Raw genomic sequence first — 21,283 nt, 5'->3', positions numbered from 1 at the left:
AAAAAAAAAGTTTGAGATCCACTGACTTAAACAGAATCACATTAAGCTCCATATGGCCAATATGTCTTTATTTATTTTGTACACACACTTTGCTACGTGGCAAGTCTTGCTAACATTCTTTGAGTCTTTGATGAAACATGTTTTTAGGTAATAGAAAACAAGAGGCCAGACTCAAGTATAAGCACACAAAGTTGAATCTGACCTGTGATATTCTTCTCTGCTTCCCTTGTTTTTTGGTCAAACCTCACTCACTTTCATTTTGGTAAATCACACAGTGTACTGTATTTGTTTAAAGTTCAAATAATTTCATTGACAGACTGCCAGTCATGTTCAAATGCTAGACATAATCAGTAACAAAAGGTTCTTGCAGTCCAGACAAATGAATAAATAGCCAGCACACAAAGTACACAAGCCAATAATGGGACAAAATGCCAAAGCAACAAACCAAATGACGCCACAGCACAGCCACAGATAATCATTACTGTATCACCCCCGCCCCCTAGCGAGTGTCACCGGACAATTGTTTGCACTATGATCATAACTCTGCTCTTTATATTTATCCGTCTTTGTGTTGTTCCTATGTATTTGTTATACGAGGAAAAAGTATGGAATGCACACACGCAAATGCCAAAATACAAAATAAATTCCTATGTGTTACGCAATGGCTAATAAAGGAATCTGAATCGTCGGTATCGAACCGCATAAGACAAAATATCCTTTTGTATTAACAATTTAAGCTGTTTAGCTCTGTTATGCTGAAAAAGCCTTCAGATTTTACGGGGGCCAGTTTCGAATTGCAGCCGTCCGTAGGTGCCCTTTGAGAGTGGTTTCGAAGGAGTCAAGGGATTCACATGTCTTAATGACTGTTGGTAGGGCGTTCCACATTTTGGTGGCATAGGAGCGAAAATAATTTAGTCCCTTGTTTGTGCCGAATCTGGGTTGTACATGGTTTGTTGCCCTCCCTCTGGTGTTGTGGGTGTGGACTTCGTTTACATTAAGGAAGTATTTAGACAGGTACACATGGGTATCCAATGATAACGTCGTGCCGCGGGTTCGACTCCCGATCCCGACGGCCTTTGCCGTGTCTCTCTCCTCATTCCCTGTCAGATTACTTTCAACCTATCAATAAAAAGGCAGAAAAGGCCAAAGAAATATCTTTAAAAAGGATTGGTCCATAACTATAAGGCCATAAGTGCCACCTTCTGAAAACGTTGTCCACACATTTGCTGGACCACCTGGCCCAGGTCAAGGTCAAGGTTTCTATCGTTACATCTTGTGTAGTTGTGTACAAGAACATCTTCTCCTAACCAATAGACTCCAGGAACTTTACCCCCGTGTACAAATATATGGTCATGTATAGGCGTTTGTCAATAAAAACATCAATCAATGAATTAAAAAAAGTCAGTTCCATGTGTCAGTGTCAGCGTTTAAAACAAATGATGAAATACAGAGAGAAAGAGCGAGCGAGAGAGGGAGACCCGGGACTTTGACTGAGAGAGAGAGAGAGAGAGAGAGAGAGAGAGAGAGAGAGAGACGAGACCAAAACACAAATGCGGGACCTTTTCTCACCCTGACATTTTGACACTTTATCACACGCCCTATGCATTATTCATACATGCAGTCATGCATAATATATTGAACTACTACTCGAAGGCACCGAAGGGTTTGAGGGCAAGACAAGTCTCTACACTCGTTGATTAGCTGAGATGAAACAACCGCAAATGGGGAGAGAATCGAGTGAAAAGGAGAGCAGGAAGTAATATATCTCGATTTTTGTTTGAAGTGACAGAGAGGAAGGGAGGATACATTTTGAAGAGAGTGCACATGTGTGTGTGTGTGTGTGTGTGTGTGTGTGTGTGTGTGTGTGTGTGTGTGTGTGTGTGTGTTCCTTCACCAGGTCTACACACTAAAATACATAAGGGTACATAAGGGTCAATTTGGTTACATTTGTACACTCTCAGAGCTACAAAATGAAGCCTTTTCACAGTGTAGCACAGCGGTTTTCAACCCCCTTTCATATCAAGGCCCATTCTTTATTCAGCCCCCTCTCAGACCCAAAACTAAAGAATATTCGGTTATCGTTAACACACAATTCCACACTGCTGGCAAACGTTTATCAAAATAACAATTCTTCTAAATCCTCTAGACTTCTTCTAGTGTAGACTTCTTGTAAATTAAGTAATGCAGATGTTTAACATTAATGTAATGACTAATGAGCGTAAAATGATAACCAAATGAAACCTGTACGGGTCCATTTTACACTCCCAAGAGTCCCTTTTGGTGTTAGCATGATGTTATGTTATGTGATGTTACCGGTATGTTGGCTATTGAAAAATAGCAGATCTACAAGCTCATAGCGCGCCACCGAGTGGCGCGCTACGAGCTTGTAGGTCTGCTATTTTTTTTAAATCGAAGAACGACTGACATAGAAAAATAGCTTTTTCAGAAAACTGTCAGGATGTAGAAGACATTTTTTTTAATCTGATCTCAGTTCAGAATGGGTTAAAGACCTACAGTACAAGGTTCCATTTGGTCACCATCTCTCCATCATTTAGCTGCATGGGGACCACCTGGAACCCCCTCAAGGACCACTGGTGGGCCCCGGACCACTGGTTGAAAACCCACTGGTGGAGCAGATAAGGGCTGGTCTTGGTGACCATGCGACCATGATTTCAGGAGCTTCAGTACAGTATGTGCACCATGTTATCATGGGGCTGAATGCGGTCGCACCATCTCATCTGCTCCTCTGTGGTATATCAGAGCCACTGCCTGGAGACAGAGGTGGCTCCTCCACGGTCTGGACATGATGTGCCTTTTGCTGCAAACTCACCAGCGGTGGACAGTAGCCAAGGACATTCACTGAGCACTTATGTTTAAAGGACAACTTTAGGTTATTTAGGTTGTTAATTTTTCTTCATTTGCTGCTTTCTTTCGTTTTTAGCGATTTTTAGCTATTTTTGACAGGGGGGGGCAGAATTAACACTCATCTTTTAACTTTCTCTAAAAACAACCTACAACATGAACCTAAAAAAAAACTAAAGTTGTCCTTTAAGTAGCCTACTTATTTTGTTCTTTACATAAGACTTTCACGTCACTTTCCATTTCAAAGACAAATAGCGTACGTTCGATTTCATGCACTACGTTATCTAGGAACAGGGATTTGAATAAAAGGTCAATTAAACGTCCGGACAAGGTTTCCCCCGACAGGCCAAGTGCATTCTGTCTTCATGAAATATTATTGGCTATTCATGAAGAACAATGATGCTATACCTCTTTACAACTATAGCAGTTGCACTAATTCCGTTTTTCAAAGTGACTGTCTCTGCAATTTGTCGATTGGATTTAACATTAATTTGTTCTTACAAGCATATACATTTTACCTAGAATGTCATTTTATTTTGCAGGCAAGTGGGCATCGTCCTTTGGACAAGTAGAACAAGAATGGGCAAGTGCCTCTATTAGTGTCAACCCCTGTAGGAAGGGGGAAAGTACATTATGCATTGACCAATAGCCATTCTGTTGTTTTTTTCACCATTATATTGATAGGTTATGATAACGTCTGGAGAAGCTTTGATTTTGTTTTAGATAATGTCAAGATTTCAGCACAGCAATACATTGATATCAATAACGCATTTACTTTCGGCTACTATTTTGAATACAAATTTGAATTCCAGTATTTCTTTGTAATATTGGCCAGGAGTAGGCCCTATAGGGATGTTAATAGTTAATCGGTTAATCGGTCAATCATGGCCGAGGAACGCACATACAAAGATGCCATTGCCTGGCCTTGTATCGTCAATGATCAAATAAATATTTGATTAAGGAATATAATATGCCTTTGGTATTATTTCTGTATATCAGCAAAATGTAAAAAAATAATAATAATAAGATTCTCAGATTATTTACAAATATGCCGCTTATCAACTAACTGATTAATTAATCGATAAGGTTATCAATAGTTCATTCATTCATTGATAAGTTTTGACAATTCCTATCCCTAGTAGGCTGTATATCTATACTTCGACTCAAGTGCTGGGGTTGGACCTTTGTTAAAAAACAACAACAACCACCAAAAAAGGTCCAAAGATTACAGATGTGCTTCTACTGCAGTCACACATGGTAAGACAAAAGTCTTTGTCAAAACTGTCCTGAGATTACAGTGTGTTGCAGACAGACAACAGACGTTCCTTTGTTCCCGTTGAGAACACATTCCTTCATATTAACCATCAATGTCCACTGCCTTGCATTTCCAAATGTCATGACCCATTGTGGTGGTGCGTGTGCTTGTGCATGTGCATGTGCTTGACCCGTGTGCGCGCGCGTGTGTGTGTGTGTGTGTGTGTGTGTGTGTGTGTACAGCATGGATGCACCATGTGCGAATGTGTCTGACATTCTGGCATAATGAGTACTTTTACGTTTGGAAGTTGTACTTTGTCTACATTGGTTTTGTGTGTGTGTGTGTGTGTGTGTGTGTGTGTGTGTGTGTGTGTGTGTGTGTGTGTGTGTGTGTGTGTGTGTGTGCACGCGTGTGCGTGCATGCGTTCAGAAAATGGTGACACTGCAGGTATATGCCATGCATGTGAAATGTGAGCATGTTGCTCAGAGTGCTGCTGAAATGTAATTACACCACAAGAGAAGTGACCAGGTCAGGTCACCGCTGGAATTCCATTGTTGGTCATTCTTGTTTTTATGAGTGGGAGGAGGTTCTTGAAAGGGGGTTCATGGAACTATCTCACCCTCCTCTACCTTCCCTTTCTCTCTCAAGGGGGGCTCTTGGAACTATTACCAACTATTACCCCACCCCCTTAGATAGCATTTCTGTAGACTTAGATAGCATTTGATACAGACTTATAGCATGTTATGTAGACAGCACTATAATTGCATTGTATGTAGTCAAAGCATTCATAGTACATATGTATAGCATAGTAGTATATATGTATAGTTTCATTATATAGATATTCCACTGTTACTTTCTTAGCTTACACATGTTTCATGATAAATGTTTGTATGTGATGTATTCCCATGCTTTTTTGTTCTTGCATAATGTAAGTCGCTCTGGATTAAGAGCGTCTGCTAAATGCCTAAATTGTTCTCTCTTAAAGGGGGTTCTTGGAACTATCTCACCCTCCTCTACCTTCCCTTTCTCTCTTAAAGGGGGTTCTTGGAACTATCTCACCCTCATCTACCTTCCCTTTCTCTCTCAAGCCAGATTGTTTTGGCTCCGTCATACGACAGTGTAGCACGCCAAACGTAGATGATCTACAAGCTCCCAATGCGAAGCATTGTGAATTTGAACAGCGGCGATTTTCGGCCAAACTACAGGTTTATTTGCTTAAACTATAACTAATGTGAATAGAAAACTGTTATAGGTGTAAAATGATAGGACATTGGGAGAAAGTTTGACTGAGATGGCCATTTTAGTTGTGGTTTTCCCACAAAAATGTCTTAATCTTAAATCAACTAAAGATTGACTGATATTCCTGCAAATTACACACAGATTCATGATGAACCACCTCTTCATCTATCATACAAGTCTGTTTTTGCACCACCAGATGTTGCAGATTTTCATGTAAAACCACACCACTATCTTGGCACCACTTCTTTCACTTCTGTTTTTGCCTCCTCCCACTTCAGTGTACCCTCTGATGCTCAATTTATAGCTGGTCTGTCGGTCAGTGTTGTTTTTGACAGCAAATGTGGATTTTAGTTTTAGTCATATGGTCTCTTGAATAGTTCTCATTTAGTTTTAGTCACGTTTTAGTCACCTGGAACGTTTTAGTGTTAAGTCTAGTTTTAGTCGACTGAATATCATAAGAATTTAGTCGACTAAATTGTGAGCTTGTAGATCAGCTATTTTCAGCATGCAACCAAGTGTAAAGTGACTTATATTGGATCTCTTGTCCACCAGTCCCTTCCAATCAGTTTTTATTTGTTGATGAAATTGTCAATATATTTAGTCATCGTAGCTTAGTTTTCATTTACTTTCCGTCAGTGAAAAAAGGTATAGTCAACGAACATGTTTGTTGTGTGCACCCCACACAGTTTTTAAGTGTTAAATGTTAGACTCATTGAAAACACAGAACTGGTTCTGGTAATCACAAAATCTTTGCACTACTACCTCTCATCAAATCATCAAATTACAACGGTGCGCTTGCACAGACTGGAATACATGGCTGGGTGTGTGTGTGTGTGTGTGTGTGTGTGTGTGTGTGTGTGTAATAAGTGACTGTGAACCAAACGACTAAAGAATGGGATCAAAATACAAATGAACACAGCCCAGTGGGATATGTTGAGGTTGTCACTATGGTGCATGGTTTTACCTTAGTGATCATGGTTGCTTATTTTCGCTCTCGGCCTAGAGAGGGAGTAGAGGTAGAGAGAGAGAGAGAGAGAGAGAGAGAGAGAGAGAGAGAGACCAGAGAGAGAGACAGCAGAGAGAGCGAGTGCAGGTAGAGACAGCAGAGAGAGAGAGAGACAGCAGAGAGAGAGAGCAGGTAGAGAGAGAGAGAGAGAGAGAGAGAGAGAGAGAGCTGGTCGCTTGAGAGGTAGGCTATGCTATGGTCTGGTCGTTAGCTCCGTCTCTAATTAGCAGCTGCTAATTAGAGAGGAGACGCGACAGAGTGGCCGGCCGTCGCGGCCTTTGCTGCAAAGGGAAAGTAAAGAGGTCTTCGCTGATACACCTCCAGGCGTGCTTAAATTACATGCCAGCAGCACATAACATTTAGGTGACATCATGCAAAGGTGTCTTGACGACTGCGTGCCATTACAGCCTCAGATAGGATCATGTGCTGTTGCTCAAAACATAACCCATTAAATAAGACCCCATGAGGCTGATTCTACAAATGTTTTCTAAATCCAAACAGTTTTCAGAAAAGCCAGTGGTGTTCAAACCTTTTCATGTCAAGGACCCCCAAAAATGATGTGGAATTAACCACAGATGCCCATCTCAAAATATTATGCTCCTGGGGCCCTCCAGAAGCAAAGATTTTTGTTAAAACATTTTGCTTTAAAAGAATAGTAAAGATTTGCAAACGTTTACGATTATTCTAAAATAGCGGATATTTACAAGCTCATAGCCCGTCACTTCGTGCCGTGCTAAGAGCTTGTATATTTGCTATTTTTGAATAGCCAAAATATAAAATAACGCTTTTTTTAGCTGAAAATCGAAAATGGACACAGATGCTTTCCCGGTCTCAATGGGTCAATATGTTTATTAATTCAATTCACGTGTGTTCAAACCCATATAGTTTGTTGTTTTTCGTACAGTGTCTGAATGAGTCTATATACTCTGGACTATAGGGTTGCATCCCTCTTGCAGAACAGATTTCTTTCTCTTCTCTCCCCCCGTTGACAATGTGGAGTTTTCTTTTTTGCTTCCAGATGGGATGTCATAACAACAGGGGTCAGTGTTATTGTTTAACTGGGAGAGTTTGACAGTTGTGTGGAGCCGTCAGTGGGCTCGTTTGATACGTAGAATATTATAGAAGTCGCACTGGAGCCTCAGTCCAAACATTATCTCAGCAGCTTTTGTTGTTGTTAGGAGAGTTGACCGTGTTGAGCTGTCGGTGGGGTTCTTTTTCCTTCCCTCAAATGGGGATACGTGTACTCCTAGGGATACGCAGAGGTACTACAAGGGGGGTACGTAACGTATATGTGAGAGAAAATTGAAACGCTTACTTTATCCCATTACCTGAATCAGAATAGGGACGACATGGTGTCTGGTTGCTATAGGGCCGAGCTTACCAGCACTACACTGGCCTCCACACTTCCACAGACTTCATTTCATAAGTACTCTGCCTTGGGTCTAGGCTTATTATGTCTTCACATATTGTACAGTTAATATAAAACGCATTATTCAGCCACCTCTTTTGCCCATTAGGACCCCTCTAGGCAACATCATTAATTAAACAGCGACGCGCACCTATGGTAATATCATTCTACAGGCCACAGGTTTCTGCCTTACTTTCTTATTTATTTTTTCCCTGTGGCGCTAGAGCGAGACTGGTTTTGCTAACGTTCTGTTCTGTTTATTAAATTCTTTCAGATGTTTTTTACATGTGCAGATAAATTGAAACACAAACAGAGTAACAAACAACACACACACACACACACACACACACAAACATACACACACACACGAAGAAAACTACACAAATCAAGACTACCAAACGAAACAAGGAAATAATTAAAAGGAAAAAAAGAAAGAAAATAGGGTAAACTCTCCATCCAGTAAAAGCAGTATACCGAGTATACAGATCAACTCATGGTCACAAACACATCCAGGCAAGACAGGCAGGCTAGTCTGGAAACGGAGCTTCTAGTTATGTTTAATGATAAAACATCGACAAACTTTGTGAGAGCCTGCTACTCTGTAGAATGATGAACCAAATCACAGAACCTGACTAGCACAACGTCACAACACAAACTTTGTGAGGGCCTGCTACTCTGTAGAATGATGAACCAAATCACAGAACCTGACTAGCACAACGTCACAACACAAACTTTGTGAGAGCCTGCTACTCTGTAGAATGATGAACCAAATCACAGAACCTGACTATCACAACGTCACAACACAAACTTTGTGAGGGCCTGCTACTCTGTAGAATGATGAACCAAATCACAGAACCTGACTAGCACAACGTCACAACACAAACTTTGTGAGAGCCTGCTACTCTGTAGAATGATGAACCAAATCACAAAACCTGACTAGCACAACTGTTATTCAACAGATTATTTTTTTAACATATTAACACAAAAACAGGACTTATTGCCACAAGTTTAAAATGAACCTGCTCAGGAGGCACTACTTTCACTCAAGTTCTTGTTAAATTATATTCATCAAAAAGGTGGGTTGTCATCCTTTCATATAGCATCATACAGTCTATGGTTTCCTCTTGTAATTCTCTAAGTAAGATGTAGTCGGGTTGGGGCACCCCCGCTGGCCAAGAGGTCCAGGCGCATTCCACATTATAGGCTTTGGCCTGACAGCGCGTCACATGTTCGAGTCCCGTTCATGACGACCTTTGCTGCATATCTCTCCCCTTATCTCTCTCCCCCCTTCCTGTCAATTTTCACTTGAAACTATCAATAAAGGCAGAAAAGCCAAAAACAAATCTTAAAAATGCAAACAGCACAAGATACAGTCAGGCATTTCGGTCCAAAGGGATTTACGAAGAAAGACCTTGCGGTCTTGTTTCCATTCGGGTCCCATGCACTGTAGACAGTCATGAACAATGATCTAAACCAACACTCCATCTTCACCTCCTCTCCCTCTTGGGCGAGAACCCCTTTTGGTGTTCATTATGTTATGCTTTAGCTATTGAAAAATAGCAGATCTACAATCTCATAGCGCGCCACCGAGTGGCACGCTACGAGCTTGTAGATCTGCTATTTTTGGAAAAATCGAACAACGACTGACATAGAAACATAGCTTTTTCAAAAAACTGTCATTTTCAAACGGACATTTTTAGAATCTGATCTCAGGTCAGAATGGGTTAAAGGAAGCCATTGATTTGCTTGACACACAAAAAAAGTCTCAAAAAGTAGCAAGATCCACAAGCTCAAAAATGTCTCGAAGCGACGCGTTTTGAGGTTGCTATACTTTGGAATTTGAATCCTGAAAAGTGTTTGGACATATGAGGCTTCCACCCTGACAGAGACGACATACTGTATACATCAAGCTATAATAGTCATTAGTAGTATTATAGTATTAGTAATTATTACTATAGTTATTAATTTATGATAGTAGCTCCACCAGAGCATTATCTCAGCCGGTCTGGCCCAGTACACCGTGCTCTCTCTGACAGCATATCTCTTCCAGATGGAGGAACCAGCTGCTCTGACCTACTTTTACTTTTCATGCTTTTCAGAGACTTATATTTTCTCATCTATTTTTTTTTTTTTGCATTGGTAACCAATGTCTTTTCATTTTAGGAAACGGAGAGTGGGTTTGATAAAAAAATAATAAAAAAAAAGCTTTACAGACTTCTGTCCAAGTTTATTAATGTGCAGTTATGAAAGCAGGCAGGCTATTTGTCAAATAAATGTGGCACAATGTACAGTATGAGCTTGTGTTGTTGCCTGAATGGTTTGCGTCTTTCATTCTTTCACGTTCCCAACATTGAGTGCCTCATATTTATGGAATGGATCCAGTACGTTTTGGCTCAAAAAGTACAGTAAGCTACCAAAGGAAACTGAAGTTACTGTTACCGGGCTCTGTTCAACGGCGAGACTGTTGCAGTTGTATTCAAATTGTCCATGACAAACGCAAAGAAAAGGACTACTTCGCTCAATCTGTCGCACCTGTACCCATATACTCTAATATAGCAGTTATTTTAATATAAATGCACAATCAACTTTATTAGTGGGATGGTGAGTGTGGTCCGCTAGGCCCTAAAGGTCTGCTAGCCACCGTGTACATACGTACGTTAAAAAAATAACACTTGTGTGAAGTGAGGGGCGCCCACTGTGGCTGCAACATGACGTCACTGCTTGAAGCAAACATTAAACGGCCATAGACTTGGCCCAGGCGGTGGCGTAACCGTCTGGGCACCCGACTGGTAATCCAGTCGGTGGCGTAACCGTCTGGGCACCCAACTGGTAATCCAGTCGCAGTGTGCCGCAGGTTCGACTCCCGAGCCCGACACGGCCTTTACTGCATGTCTTCCCCCATCTCTCTCCCGTTTCCTGTCAGCCTACTGTCCCTTCAAAAAACCAATAAAAGGCATAAGCCGCAAAAAATATATCTTAAAAAAAAAAAAAAAACGGCCATAGGCTTGGCTGCCACATGACGTCACGAGTGGGGACCTGTTTTTTTTGTGGGAGGGCATAAATAAAACAAACATTTAAAGTCCATAGACTTGGCTGCCACATGACGTCATGTCTGAAATCCAGGCGTTGGGAGGGGCTTGCACCCACCTTAATGATGATCATTTACACTTCTTATAAAATGTGTGAAATCTACTCATTAAGGGCCTTTCAAACGTGAAGCGATTTAACGCGCCTATAGTTCATTTTCAATGAGACCTGCATTTTTGTGCGGAGAAAATGCGGTGCGACAACGCAAGCGTATTTACCTCTTTAGCACTCCCTGCACGTCCCTGACACAAGGTGCACGGCAATAGACTTGACGTACAGTATGGGTTAGGGCTGAACGCACACAGAACACACACTGTGGGGTTAACGTAATGCTCACACCGAATGGCCCCATGCATACATACAGTATGTTCCACGTCTACACAGAGTTACATGGACATGCCCAGACTCTATTAGCCCCGGGCCGCACCCCTTAACCCATTTTGGACTGAGGCCGATTCTACCAAATAATGTCTTTGTTTTCTTGAAAAACCCATGTTTCTATAATTATGTCAGTCGTTCTCAAACCTTTTCATCTCAAGGACCCCCGCAAATATATACAGTAATAGGGCTTGCAAACCTCGCACCTTAGGTATTAAATAAATTCGGTGGGTGCGCCATTTTGGCTGTGATGAGTCACTACTATACCTGGCCAGCTGATAGGCATAGTGTGGGAAAAGTACTCAATTGTTTTACTTAACCCATTCTGACCTGAGATCAGATTCATACGAGGTTTCCACTGGACACACACTGGTCTGATGAACCCATTCTGACCTGAGATCAGATTCTAAAAAATGTCAGTCGTTCTTCGATTTTTCAAAAATAGCAGACCTACAAGCTCGTAGCGCGCCACTCGGTGGCGCGCTATGAGCTTGTAGATCTGCTATTTTTCAATAGCTAAAGCATAACATGATGCTAACACCAACATGGGTTCCCGTTCAGAATGGGTTAAGTAAAAGTACCAATACTGCCTGAATGATATATATTTGGCCGCCGATCCTCATCTGAAAATATGTTGTTCCAGGGACCCCCCCCCCCCCCAGAAGCAAAGATTTGACTTAAAAACGTTTGCTCTGAAAGAATATATGTTCAAAGATTTGAGCCACATTTTCACGATCTTTCAAAAATAGCAGATCTACGAGCTTGTAGATCTGCTACTTTCCAACAGCTGAAGTATAACATAATGCTTAAAACACCAACTGGTTTCCCATCCTGAATGGGTTAAGCTATCGCAAGATTAATTAATTAGACTCCATCAGCATCTATCTAATGCAGTCACCAAATGTATGTAACAGCAATGCATGCATAATGTCAACTAATTAAACTGGAAAAAGCCAAAAGCCAAAGTCTATCTAGACAAATCATCCTTGTCTGTGAACTAAAAGTCTAAAAACTAGTGAGGCATATTTTCAACACAAGAAGATCCGTTTGGAAATGACGGATACATTAAAAAAAGAAAAAAAAAAAAAACTCTATTTGCTTCTATGGCCACAGAGCCTTTATCTGACTGTTAGACCAGTAGGCATTTAACCCATTCTGAACGGGAACCCATTTTGTAAATCAGACCAGTGTGTGTCCAGTGGAAACCTCGTATGAATCTGATCTCAGGTCAGAATGGGTTTAAACAAACCCCAGAGTGTGCATTAAATGCGTGCGTGCGTGCGCGGCGTTCAGTAAAACATGATTCTTTGAGAGAAGCAACTTCTACAGATCCTATAAATCTAACAGATGATCTGCCGAAAAGATAACATAACATGATATGGTACAGAACAGTAAGGGGTGTGAACGTGAACGGACACATTTGTTTGATGTTCCAGTCAATCAACTCTTGGAAATGACGTCCAGAGCAACGGCCAGTTGGCCACTTTCAGAATATCACACTAAATACAGTGTTGGTGTTTGATGGATGTCGTTTATGAAATCGCTGATCATCTTCCAAGAAAATGTTTGTTTACACAGATAGTAGCTGAACATGCTCCGCAGATGGACAGTCTGAAGTCAGAGTCAGTGCTTTTTCCGACCGAATTAAAACACGAGCTTCGTTTGTCGCGCGCCAACAAATAGCCCCCATCTCAAAGACTCTCGAAGACTAAAGGGCCTTTTTATTTCAAACGTGAAGCGATTTAACGCGCTTATAGTTCATTTTCAACGAGACCTGTGTTTTTGCGCAGAGAAGAAGAAGCGTATATAGTATAGAAGATCGGCAAGTGTTTGACGCGTTGTGAGCTTGTAGATCTGCTGCTTTTGCTGTTCCCATGACATCAAGTATATATACGAGCAGATCGGTCCAGTGGTTACTGGTTAGCAAGATTAGCCCTGGACAAATGCACACAAGACTGACCCTCATATAAATGATGGCTAGCCTTCTGCAGAGCCAGCCACTCTGTAAGAATCACACTCGTGTGAAGTGAGGGGCGCTCTTATCATCATACATCAGCTCATTCTGGCCAATCACAATTTGCGTCCTCATTTTTGTCTTAAATGTTTGGTTTGTGCAATGTTTGTGTGTGTGTGTGTGTGTGTGTGTGTGTGTGTGTGCACACTGTGCAGTGCACAAACCCTCAAAGCTGGACATAAGGAGGGGCCCCTCAAAAACAACCTGCATTGATAGGGAGTTTTGTCAAAAGTACAGGCAGAAAACATGCTAGCCTGCCCTCAACCACACTAGCACTGTATTACTTCACAGGCAGAAAACATGATAGCCTCAACCACACTAGCACTGTATACTTCACAGGCAGAAAACATGATAGCCTCAACCACACTAGCACTGTATACTTCACAGGCAGAAAACATGATAGCCTCAACCACACTAGCACTGTATACTTCACAGGCAGAAAACATGATAGCCTCAACCACACTAGCACTGTATACTTCACAGGCAGAAAACATGATAGCCTCAACCACACTAGCACTGTATACTTCACAGGCAGAAAACATGATAGCCTCAACCACACTAGCACTGTATACTTCACAGGCAGAAAACATGATAGCCTCAACCACACTAGCACTGTATTACTTCACAGGCAGAAAACATGATAGCCTCAACCACACTAGCACTGTATTACTTCACAGGCAGAAAACATGATAGCCTCAACCACACTAGCACTGTATACTTCACAGGCAGAAAACATGATAGCCTCAACCACACTAGCACTGTATACTTCACAGGCAGAAAACATGATAGCCTCAACCACACTAGCACTGTATTACTTCACAGGCAGAAAACATGATAGCCTCAACCACACTAGCACTGTATTACTTCACAGGCAGAAAACATGATAGCCTCAACCACACTAGCACTGTATACTTCACAGGCAGAAAACATGATAGCCTCAACCACACTAGCACTGTACTGTATTACTTCACAGGCAGAAAACATGCTAGCCTCAACCACACTAGCACTGTACTGTATTACTTCACAGGCAGAAAACATGCTAGCCTCAACCACACTAGCACTGTATACTTCACAGGCAGAAAACATGCTAGCCTCAACCACACTAGCACTGTATTACTTGACTGGCGGTGTTAGCCAGGGGGGCTCTATAGTGTAGGCTATACCAGTGGTTCCCAAACTTGTTCATGTCAAGGACCCCCAAATTGACACTAATTAGCCCACAGACCCCCATTTTAAGAGATATGCCAGGGACCCCCCATAAGAGAAGAGTGATTCTCAACCCGTTTAATTTCAAGGACCCCCAGTTTGACATGCATTAGTCTGCAGAACCCCATTCAATGGCATTTCTATCTCTGGGATTTTACAATTTATATTGTAAAATCAAGTTAATTTAACACTAAGAGTTACAGACCTGTAAGGGTCCATTTGGTTCCAAACTATCAGTTAGCTGGGGACCCCTGGAACTCCCTCAAGTTGCCGTATGTTCACCTCAGAATAGACAATGCTATGGTTCATGGTTAAACATACATACCGTTTCATAAGATATCCGTTAGATTAAGCATTAGCTCATTATTGTAGGTCACAAAGGGGCTTTGAGCTCCACTGTCAGTGACTGTATGGAAGAGAAAAGCCCTTAGGCTGTATAGCTTTGTACTGTATATCTGCTTTGCCTACAGGGAGGTTTTTCAGATGCACACAAATTACTGTAGACGATTAGCCTCCAAGACACAGCGTTGTATAATGTGGATTCCGTAACTGCTGAGCGTGCAATTTAAATCCACTGGGTTCAAAAAGAAACGGCAAGTGGCTCCCGTGAATGAAATACAAACACGCCAGTTGGGACCAAAAGAGAATGAAAATCTCATGACTGAGATAATGATCTCCATGCATCATTAATTTGGCATGGGCTGTGGGTTGTTGGCAGAAGTACGAATGTCCCAAGTTTCTAATTATTTTACATATACGCGCGGTAGTTCAGTGAGTCCCTCGACAACAGCAAGCGTTTCAAACCAACAGGATCAACGTAATGTGCTGTTTTCAAGCCAGCCATGGTAAACATACACGTATGATACCATTGGTTGCTGATTAATGAGTAAATTGAGACTGCCAGGCCCTGTTTTACTGTTATAGTCGTGGGAAGGTGCCAAAGAATTGCCCCTATTTTTAGGAAGTAGTTCATACAGGATCAGTTTTAACCACTTGGTTTTAACCATATGCTTAGTTGACCTAGGCCTCGGCCCCCTACCTTTTTCCACTCTACACCCTGCACGATTAATAAAGGCCTATACAAACAATCTTTTAATTAATAAAGGCCTATACAAACAATCTTTTCGCCAAAAATAGCCGATCTACAAGCTGTGTGAATGTAAAGACTAATCATTGTGTATATTCCTGCACTATACCTGCATTGAGTGACCTTGGTACATAGAATTTGATCTATTGAAGATTCTGACCTTCAAATGTACATCATTTTTGTTTTGATTGTAATGCTGTATTGTTGTATTGTTCTTTCTGCTTTGGCAATGTAAACGTATGTTTTCTCATGCCAATAAAGCCCTTTGAATTTAATTGAATTGAATTGAATGCAGATTTTGCAGAATCTTCATGCCGAAAGGAGAGACACCGGGACCGCACACCACCACTTGCTGGGTTCAGAGCATTTATTGAAGCAACGTTTCGGTCTTTGCGACCGTCCTCAGGCTTAATTCAAGAATGGGCTGACGTTGTCACTAAATACATTTAATAATTATCTAAACAGATAACAGCTGTGAAAAACCTTGTCACTTGACTTGAAGGTGTTAAAGGTGTTTCTGTGAACATTCCTCATTATACCATTGGAAATAGCAGATAACAATATTACAGGGAAAAAAGAATTATACATAAATGTCATGCCATATAACATACAAGGAAGACATACAGTTAAATAAGCAAATCAATGTCAAATGTAAGATCCTACTCCTCTGTTAAAGAGTGGTAAAGAATACAAAATAATAAAAAACATTGCATTGGTGCAATTGCTATTTCCAATGGTATACGAGGAATGCTCACAGAAACACCTTTAACCCATTCTGACCTGAGATCAGATTCAAAAAAATTCTTCTACATCCTGACAGTTTTCATTCTGACCTGAGATCAGATTAAAAAAATGTCTTCTACATCCTGACAGTTTTCATTCTGACCTGAGATCAGATTTAAAAAAATGTCTTCTGTCAGTCGCTCTTCGATTTTTCAAAAATAGCAGACCTACAAGCTCATAGCGCGCCACTCGGTGGCGCGCTATGAGCTTGTAGATCTGCTATTTTTCAATAGCTAAAGCATAACATAGTGCCAACACCAAAATGGGTTCACGCCCAAAATGGGTTAAGTCACGTGACAAGGTGTTTCACAGCTGTTATCTGTAGATAATTAAATGTATTTAATGTATTAAATGTATTTAGTGACAACGTCAGCCCATTCTCGAATTAAGCCTGAGGAAGGTCTCAAGACCGAAACGTTGCTTCTTAAATAAATGCTCTGAACCCAGCAAGTGGCGGTGTGTGGGTGGCTCTCCTTTTCCACATTGTATAATGCCTCGTCATCATCGCACCTGCTCCAAATTACCTACCGGGTGTGCGGAAGTCATCTCTCTATAAGAATCTTCATGCCAAAATAGGGACACTATAAGGTTTATGTGGCTAAAAGGTGGTATAGGTATAGTGCAAAGTACAAAGATGTTTGCCTCTTGGTTCTTCCCGTTAAGACACAACCAGGTGATCCAACCATAAGGCCACCTACTAGCAGGCCCTTACTGTACACGCAATGCATGCTTATCAAACTTTAAACTGGCTTAGATCAAAGCCACATTTTGTACAAAATTATTATATCTGATCTATCATCTGCCACCAGAGATTACACTGCAGTGTAAAGACTGTAAAGGGTCGACGAATAAGCCAGGCTCTAATTTAAAATGTACAAATTTACAGTTTGCTATGAAATGTAGATAAGTGCTTACATCCTCCAAAAAGCACAGTGAGAGAGGAAAAGTCTTTAGTAAAAGTAATAAAAAAGAAGAGAAAGAACCCTGACACTGCATTGCAGGCTGCCAAACTAAAATCTCATTGGTAGAGCATGAGCGCCCTCTCCTGGCCAACAAGAACATACACACAGTGTCCAATTTTTGAGTCATATCCAAAGATTATTGGAGCCTCGACTGTTGCATAAACTGATTCCTGAGTAAGATGGACAGGAGTGCAACATCATGGTAAACATAAAAATATTGTTCTCCGTCTATTGTATTGTATCCTTGACACTGCACTTGTTTTGTGTGTTTTAGGAACCATTATGGTGGGTGAAATGTATCTGCTGTAAATGATAAGAATGCACCTCATTGTTCATACATACATAACTACATAACTAAAAAAGATTTCCCAGTCTATCTTCACTGATGACACGTTTAGCCAGATGCATAAATTAATAGCAGACTCTCTTGTCCAGGCCAGTGTGAGATCAGAGTAAGTAGAGTAAAGAACTCTAGACAGTAAACAACAAGGTGAAAAAATAGTCCAAAGATACCAGGTAGAAAATTAATGCTAGCATCTCTCCGGCTAAGCAAACATACTCTCTAAATAAAATTCGTTAATAGAATAAATAAATGACAAACACAAACGACGAGTAACCAACATATCTCTGCAACTAGCATGCATCTAATAGAGAAAATGTAAAAAGAATAGATACAAGGACATGGGAGTGCTATATAACCGCTGTATAGGGTTGGATCATTCATGGCAGGGATGTCATGCCTGTGGTCACCTTGTACTGCAATATCAGTGTTTTGTGCAGGGTGCGCAGGCAGCAAAAGGAAGCCAATGAAGGGAATGGAAAAGGGCAAAATGCATGTTGGGAGGCTGAAGACCAGGCGTGCTGCAGCATTCAGTGAGTGAATAATGTATAGTGTAAACTTCACAGGATTATTGGGGCGAGCGCTGCAGTTGTGTGCCTTGAAGGACAGACTGTCCAGGACCATTTCTCAGGCTGGTGGTTGGTTGGAACAGCAGACACCAGCTACAGTAGTTGATGGAAATATTGACATCCTGCATGGTGCAGGACTTACCTGGCAAGATGAGAAGCTCAGTCTCGTCTGTGTGGAGGTTCAGGTGGAGGGAAGACTTCGACAGTGAGACGCCAGCCAAGGCATGCAGCAATCGGTGCAGTGGTCTTCAACCTGAGTGGCAGAGGGCGAGAAGGAGAAGAACTGTTGGGTTTCAGATCGACGCAATATTTTTTATCAGAACCAAAGTTCATTATGTTGGTGGAAAACTGAATGCAAGCTAGCATACAGCCTATTGCATACATGTGTAAGAAAAGGTGGGAAATAAAAACATAGCCTATAGAATCCTTTGAATATTGTAGCCTTGTTTTGTTGTTGAATTTAAACTAGAAACTTAAATTAAGACTCACTGATGAAGCGATTGGACACATCTAATTTATCATGTCTGATGCATGAGACTTATTGACTGATGCAAGCTCGCAATGCATTTCCAATGGGAGTCACATGGTTTGACACAACATTTGTGTTGTATGACGGGGAGGGGGCAGTCGAAACACAGCAAAAATGTTGTGTCAAACCATGTGACTTCCATTGGAAGACACTTACCCTTTGTTTACATCTAGCATGCATCTAGCATGCATCAATGTTGTATGCTAGATCGAAAGGTTTGAGTGAGGCCTATGAAAGACAGGCAGACGGCTGAAGAGGTTGAGTTGAACCCAGAACTTAGCGTCAGGCTTTCAGTGGTACAGCGTAGCCAGAACTTAGCAGTGGCGTCAAGCTTTCATTGGTACCGCGTAGCCAGACAACTATATTCCACAATCTCCAAATGCTATTCACCTTTTTCTTACAGCCCATAGTGCATTGCGTTTGTGTGTGCATAAGTTCCTCTCTCTCTTGCCGTGTTGCCAGTTTTGCAAGAGAAACAACTGGCCAGGTCTATAAAAACAAGCACAAATGAAAATAGCTGATCTACAAGCTCACAGCGACACATTGTGAGGTTGTACATCCGTCATCCGTTATTTAAAAAAAAAGAAGGCACAACATATGTACAGATGGATGTCTGTGGACAATTACATATTAATCTGGGGTTCCTTGATGTGAATGTGGAAGCAAGCCCAAATAAGCATCTACTATACACTTCCAAAACCTCAACCAGCAACTACCAATAATTTATTTGCAAGTGACTTTACAGAAAAAGCCAAAGGTTGCCTATAATAAGCAGACATGGCAACACGGCCTGACACAGCCATTGTCCGTTTGTTTTATTAGGAGGAGCTCTGCCTCTGCTGTTTTTGACCTTTTCTTTTGATTTAAGTTTATTTGATTTTTGTTTAGGTTTATGATGCAAACCAACATTGTGGCTTTAGAGGGCGTAGTTATTAGGCTGCTATCTTCCCAGTTACAGTCGGTGTGCCATTGTCCTACAGGTGGTTGGGCGTAGGCTGGTAATTGGGGTTAGTGCATGTTAACTCTTGTTCTAACTTTGCTGTGCCTGCATGCTTTTGTGTATCTTAACCATATCTTTGTGCTAGAGCTAGACAGTGAGCGTGTGGAGTGTGTGTGCGCTCATCTGGTGGCGGTCAGACTATTAGATTCCCCCTCTCCTCCCTCCTGTGTAGACACAGTCATTATAGTGAATGACATTTTAATTTGGTTTTGTAGTCCTCCTTTTAAATGGCTTGTTCAAGTAAAGAATTGCATTTGTTTGTTTATGCACTCGTTTGTCCTGTATGAGTTCTCTCATTTGGATGGCATCCTGACGTGAAAATGTATTTTGATTACTGAAGAGCTGAGCCTGCAGATATGGGGAGACCGCTGTTACTGAACAAACACATAAGAATAGCCATTTAACACTAATGAACACAAACAAAGTGCAGAAACACGCCATTTTACAACAAAAGGAGACAGACATTTTTATTGTCGTCTCTTATTCCAACTGGCAAAATCTTCTGTCCAGCTATAGCCTTCTCTGGTGCACTGGCTAAACATTGATAGACATTGCTGACTGCTAACTCTGGGTGTGTACAATTTGTACAAATGTAACCAAAATGTACCCGCCTAGCCTTTAGGTTATGTAATGTAGGCTTGTTACACATTAGTCTATTGTATTGAATGAGATGCGGGTTCATAATTATGTTTAAAAGTGTGATGCATGTTTTCTTTTCTTAGGTAGTTTACTTTTATTAGATTCCTAAAAACTATTTTCTAGTGCCTATAATTCCCTAGGTGGCATAGTTGGCCACCCTAATTAATCGCCCTGTTGCACTGAAGAGCATTATAAGCAGAGGTGAATAAAGTACTTTTAGATATTACTCAACTACAACTGAAAGTTGCTGTCAAAATTGTACAACAGTACTTTCTTATAAAATACCTCCAAACAAATGTGTGTGTGTGTGTGTGTGTGTGTGTGTGTGTGTGTGTGTGTGTGTGTGTGTGTGTGTGTGTGTGTGTGTGTGTGTGTGTAAGATCTACAAGCATACAACGCATCGCAGTTTGCAGATTAGCTATTTATTTGAAATAGCAGAGCTTCATTGGTTAATTCATAGTACTTTTTAAACTTCATAGAAATCACAAGTCATAAGCACAATATTTGTCTTTGAAGTGCTGTGAAAGGCAATACTTACAGATAGCCTACTCCAAACATTTTACTTAACCCATTTAGACCTGAGGCCAATTAAAAAAATGCCTTACAAATGTTCTGAAAACGTATAGAAACAAGGCAGAAGGAAAGGCAAGGTGCATCAAGAAACAATAATAATAATAAAAATTGTAATAATAAAATACAACAGGGCAAACAAATAATTGGATTGAAGAGCATAGTTACATGTCTGAATGGGTACAGTACTCAAGCTACTTAATTAATGTCCACATATGATAGTCATATTTTTAAAGAAAAAGGTATTTTAGAAAAGCAGGCAGAATAGTACATTTCATGCTTAATTTATTTAAATTTATGCTGTGAAGTTTTTTTGTTTTATACTTTTATGATTCTAGAATCTAGATGT

The 21,283-nt window shown here is 41.0% G+C and overlaps 1 protein-coding gene across 2 annotated transcripts in view; it reads left to right on the top strand.

The window, feature by feature from the left end:
- The window catches only part of LOC308309883 (GTPase IMAP family member 7-like), a 68,737-nt gene that overhangs the window by 43,938 nt on the left and 3,516 nt on the right, over positions 1 to 21,283 (top strand). The window lies entirely within an intron of this gene.

This window comes from Protomyctophum bolini, assembly GCF_963924005.1.
Source record: "Protomyctophum bolini genome assembly, chromosome: 22".
NCBI lineage: Eukaryota > Metazoa > Chordata > Actinopteri > Myctophiformes > Myctophidae > Protomyctophum > Protomyctophum bolini.
Note: the sequence above shows the minus strand (reverse complement) of the source record. Positions and strands in the feature narration are given on the sequence as shown.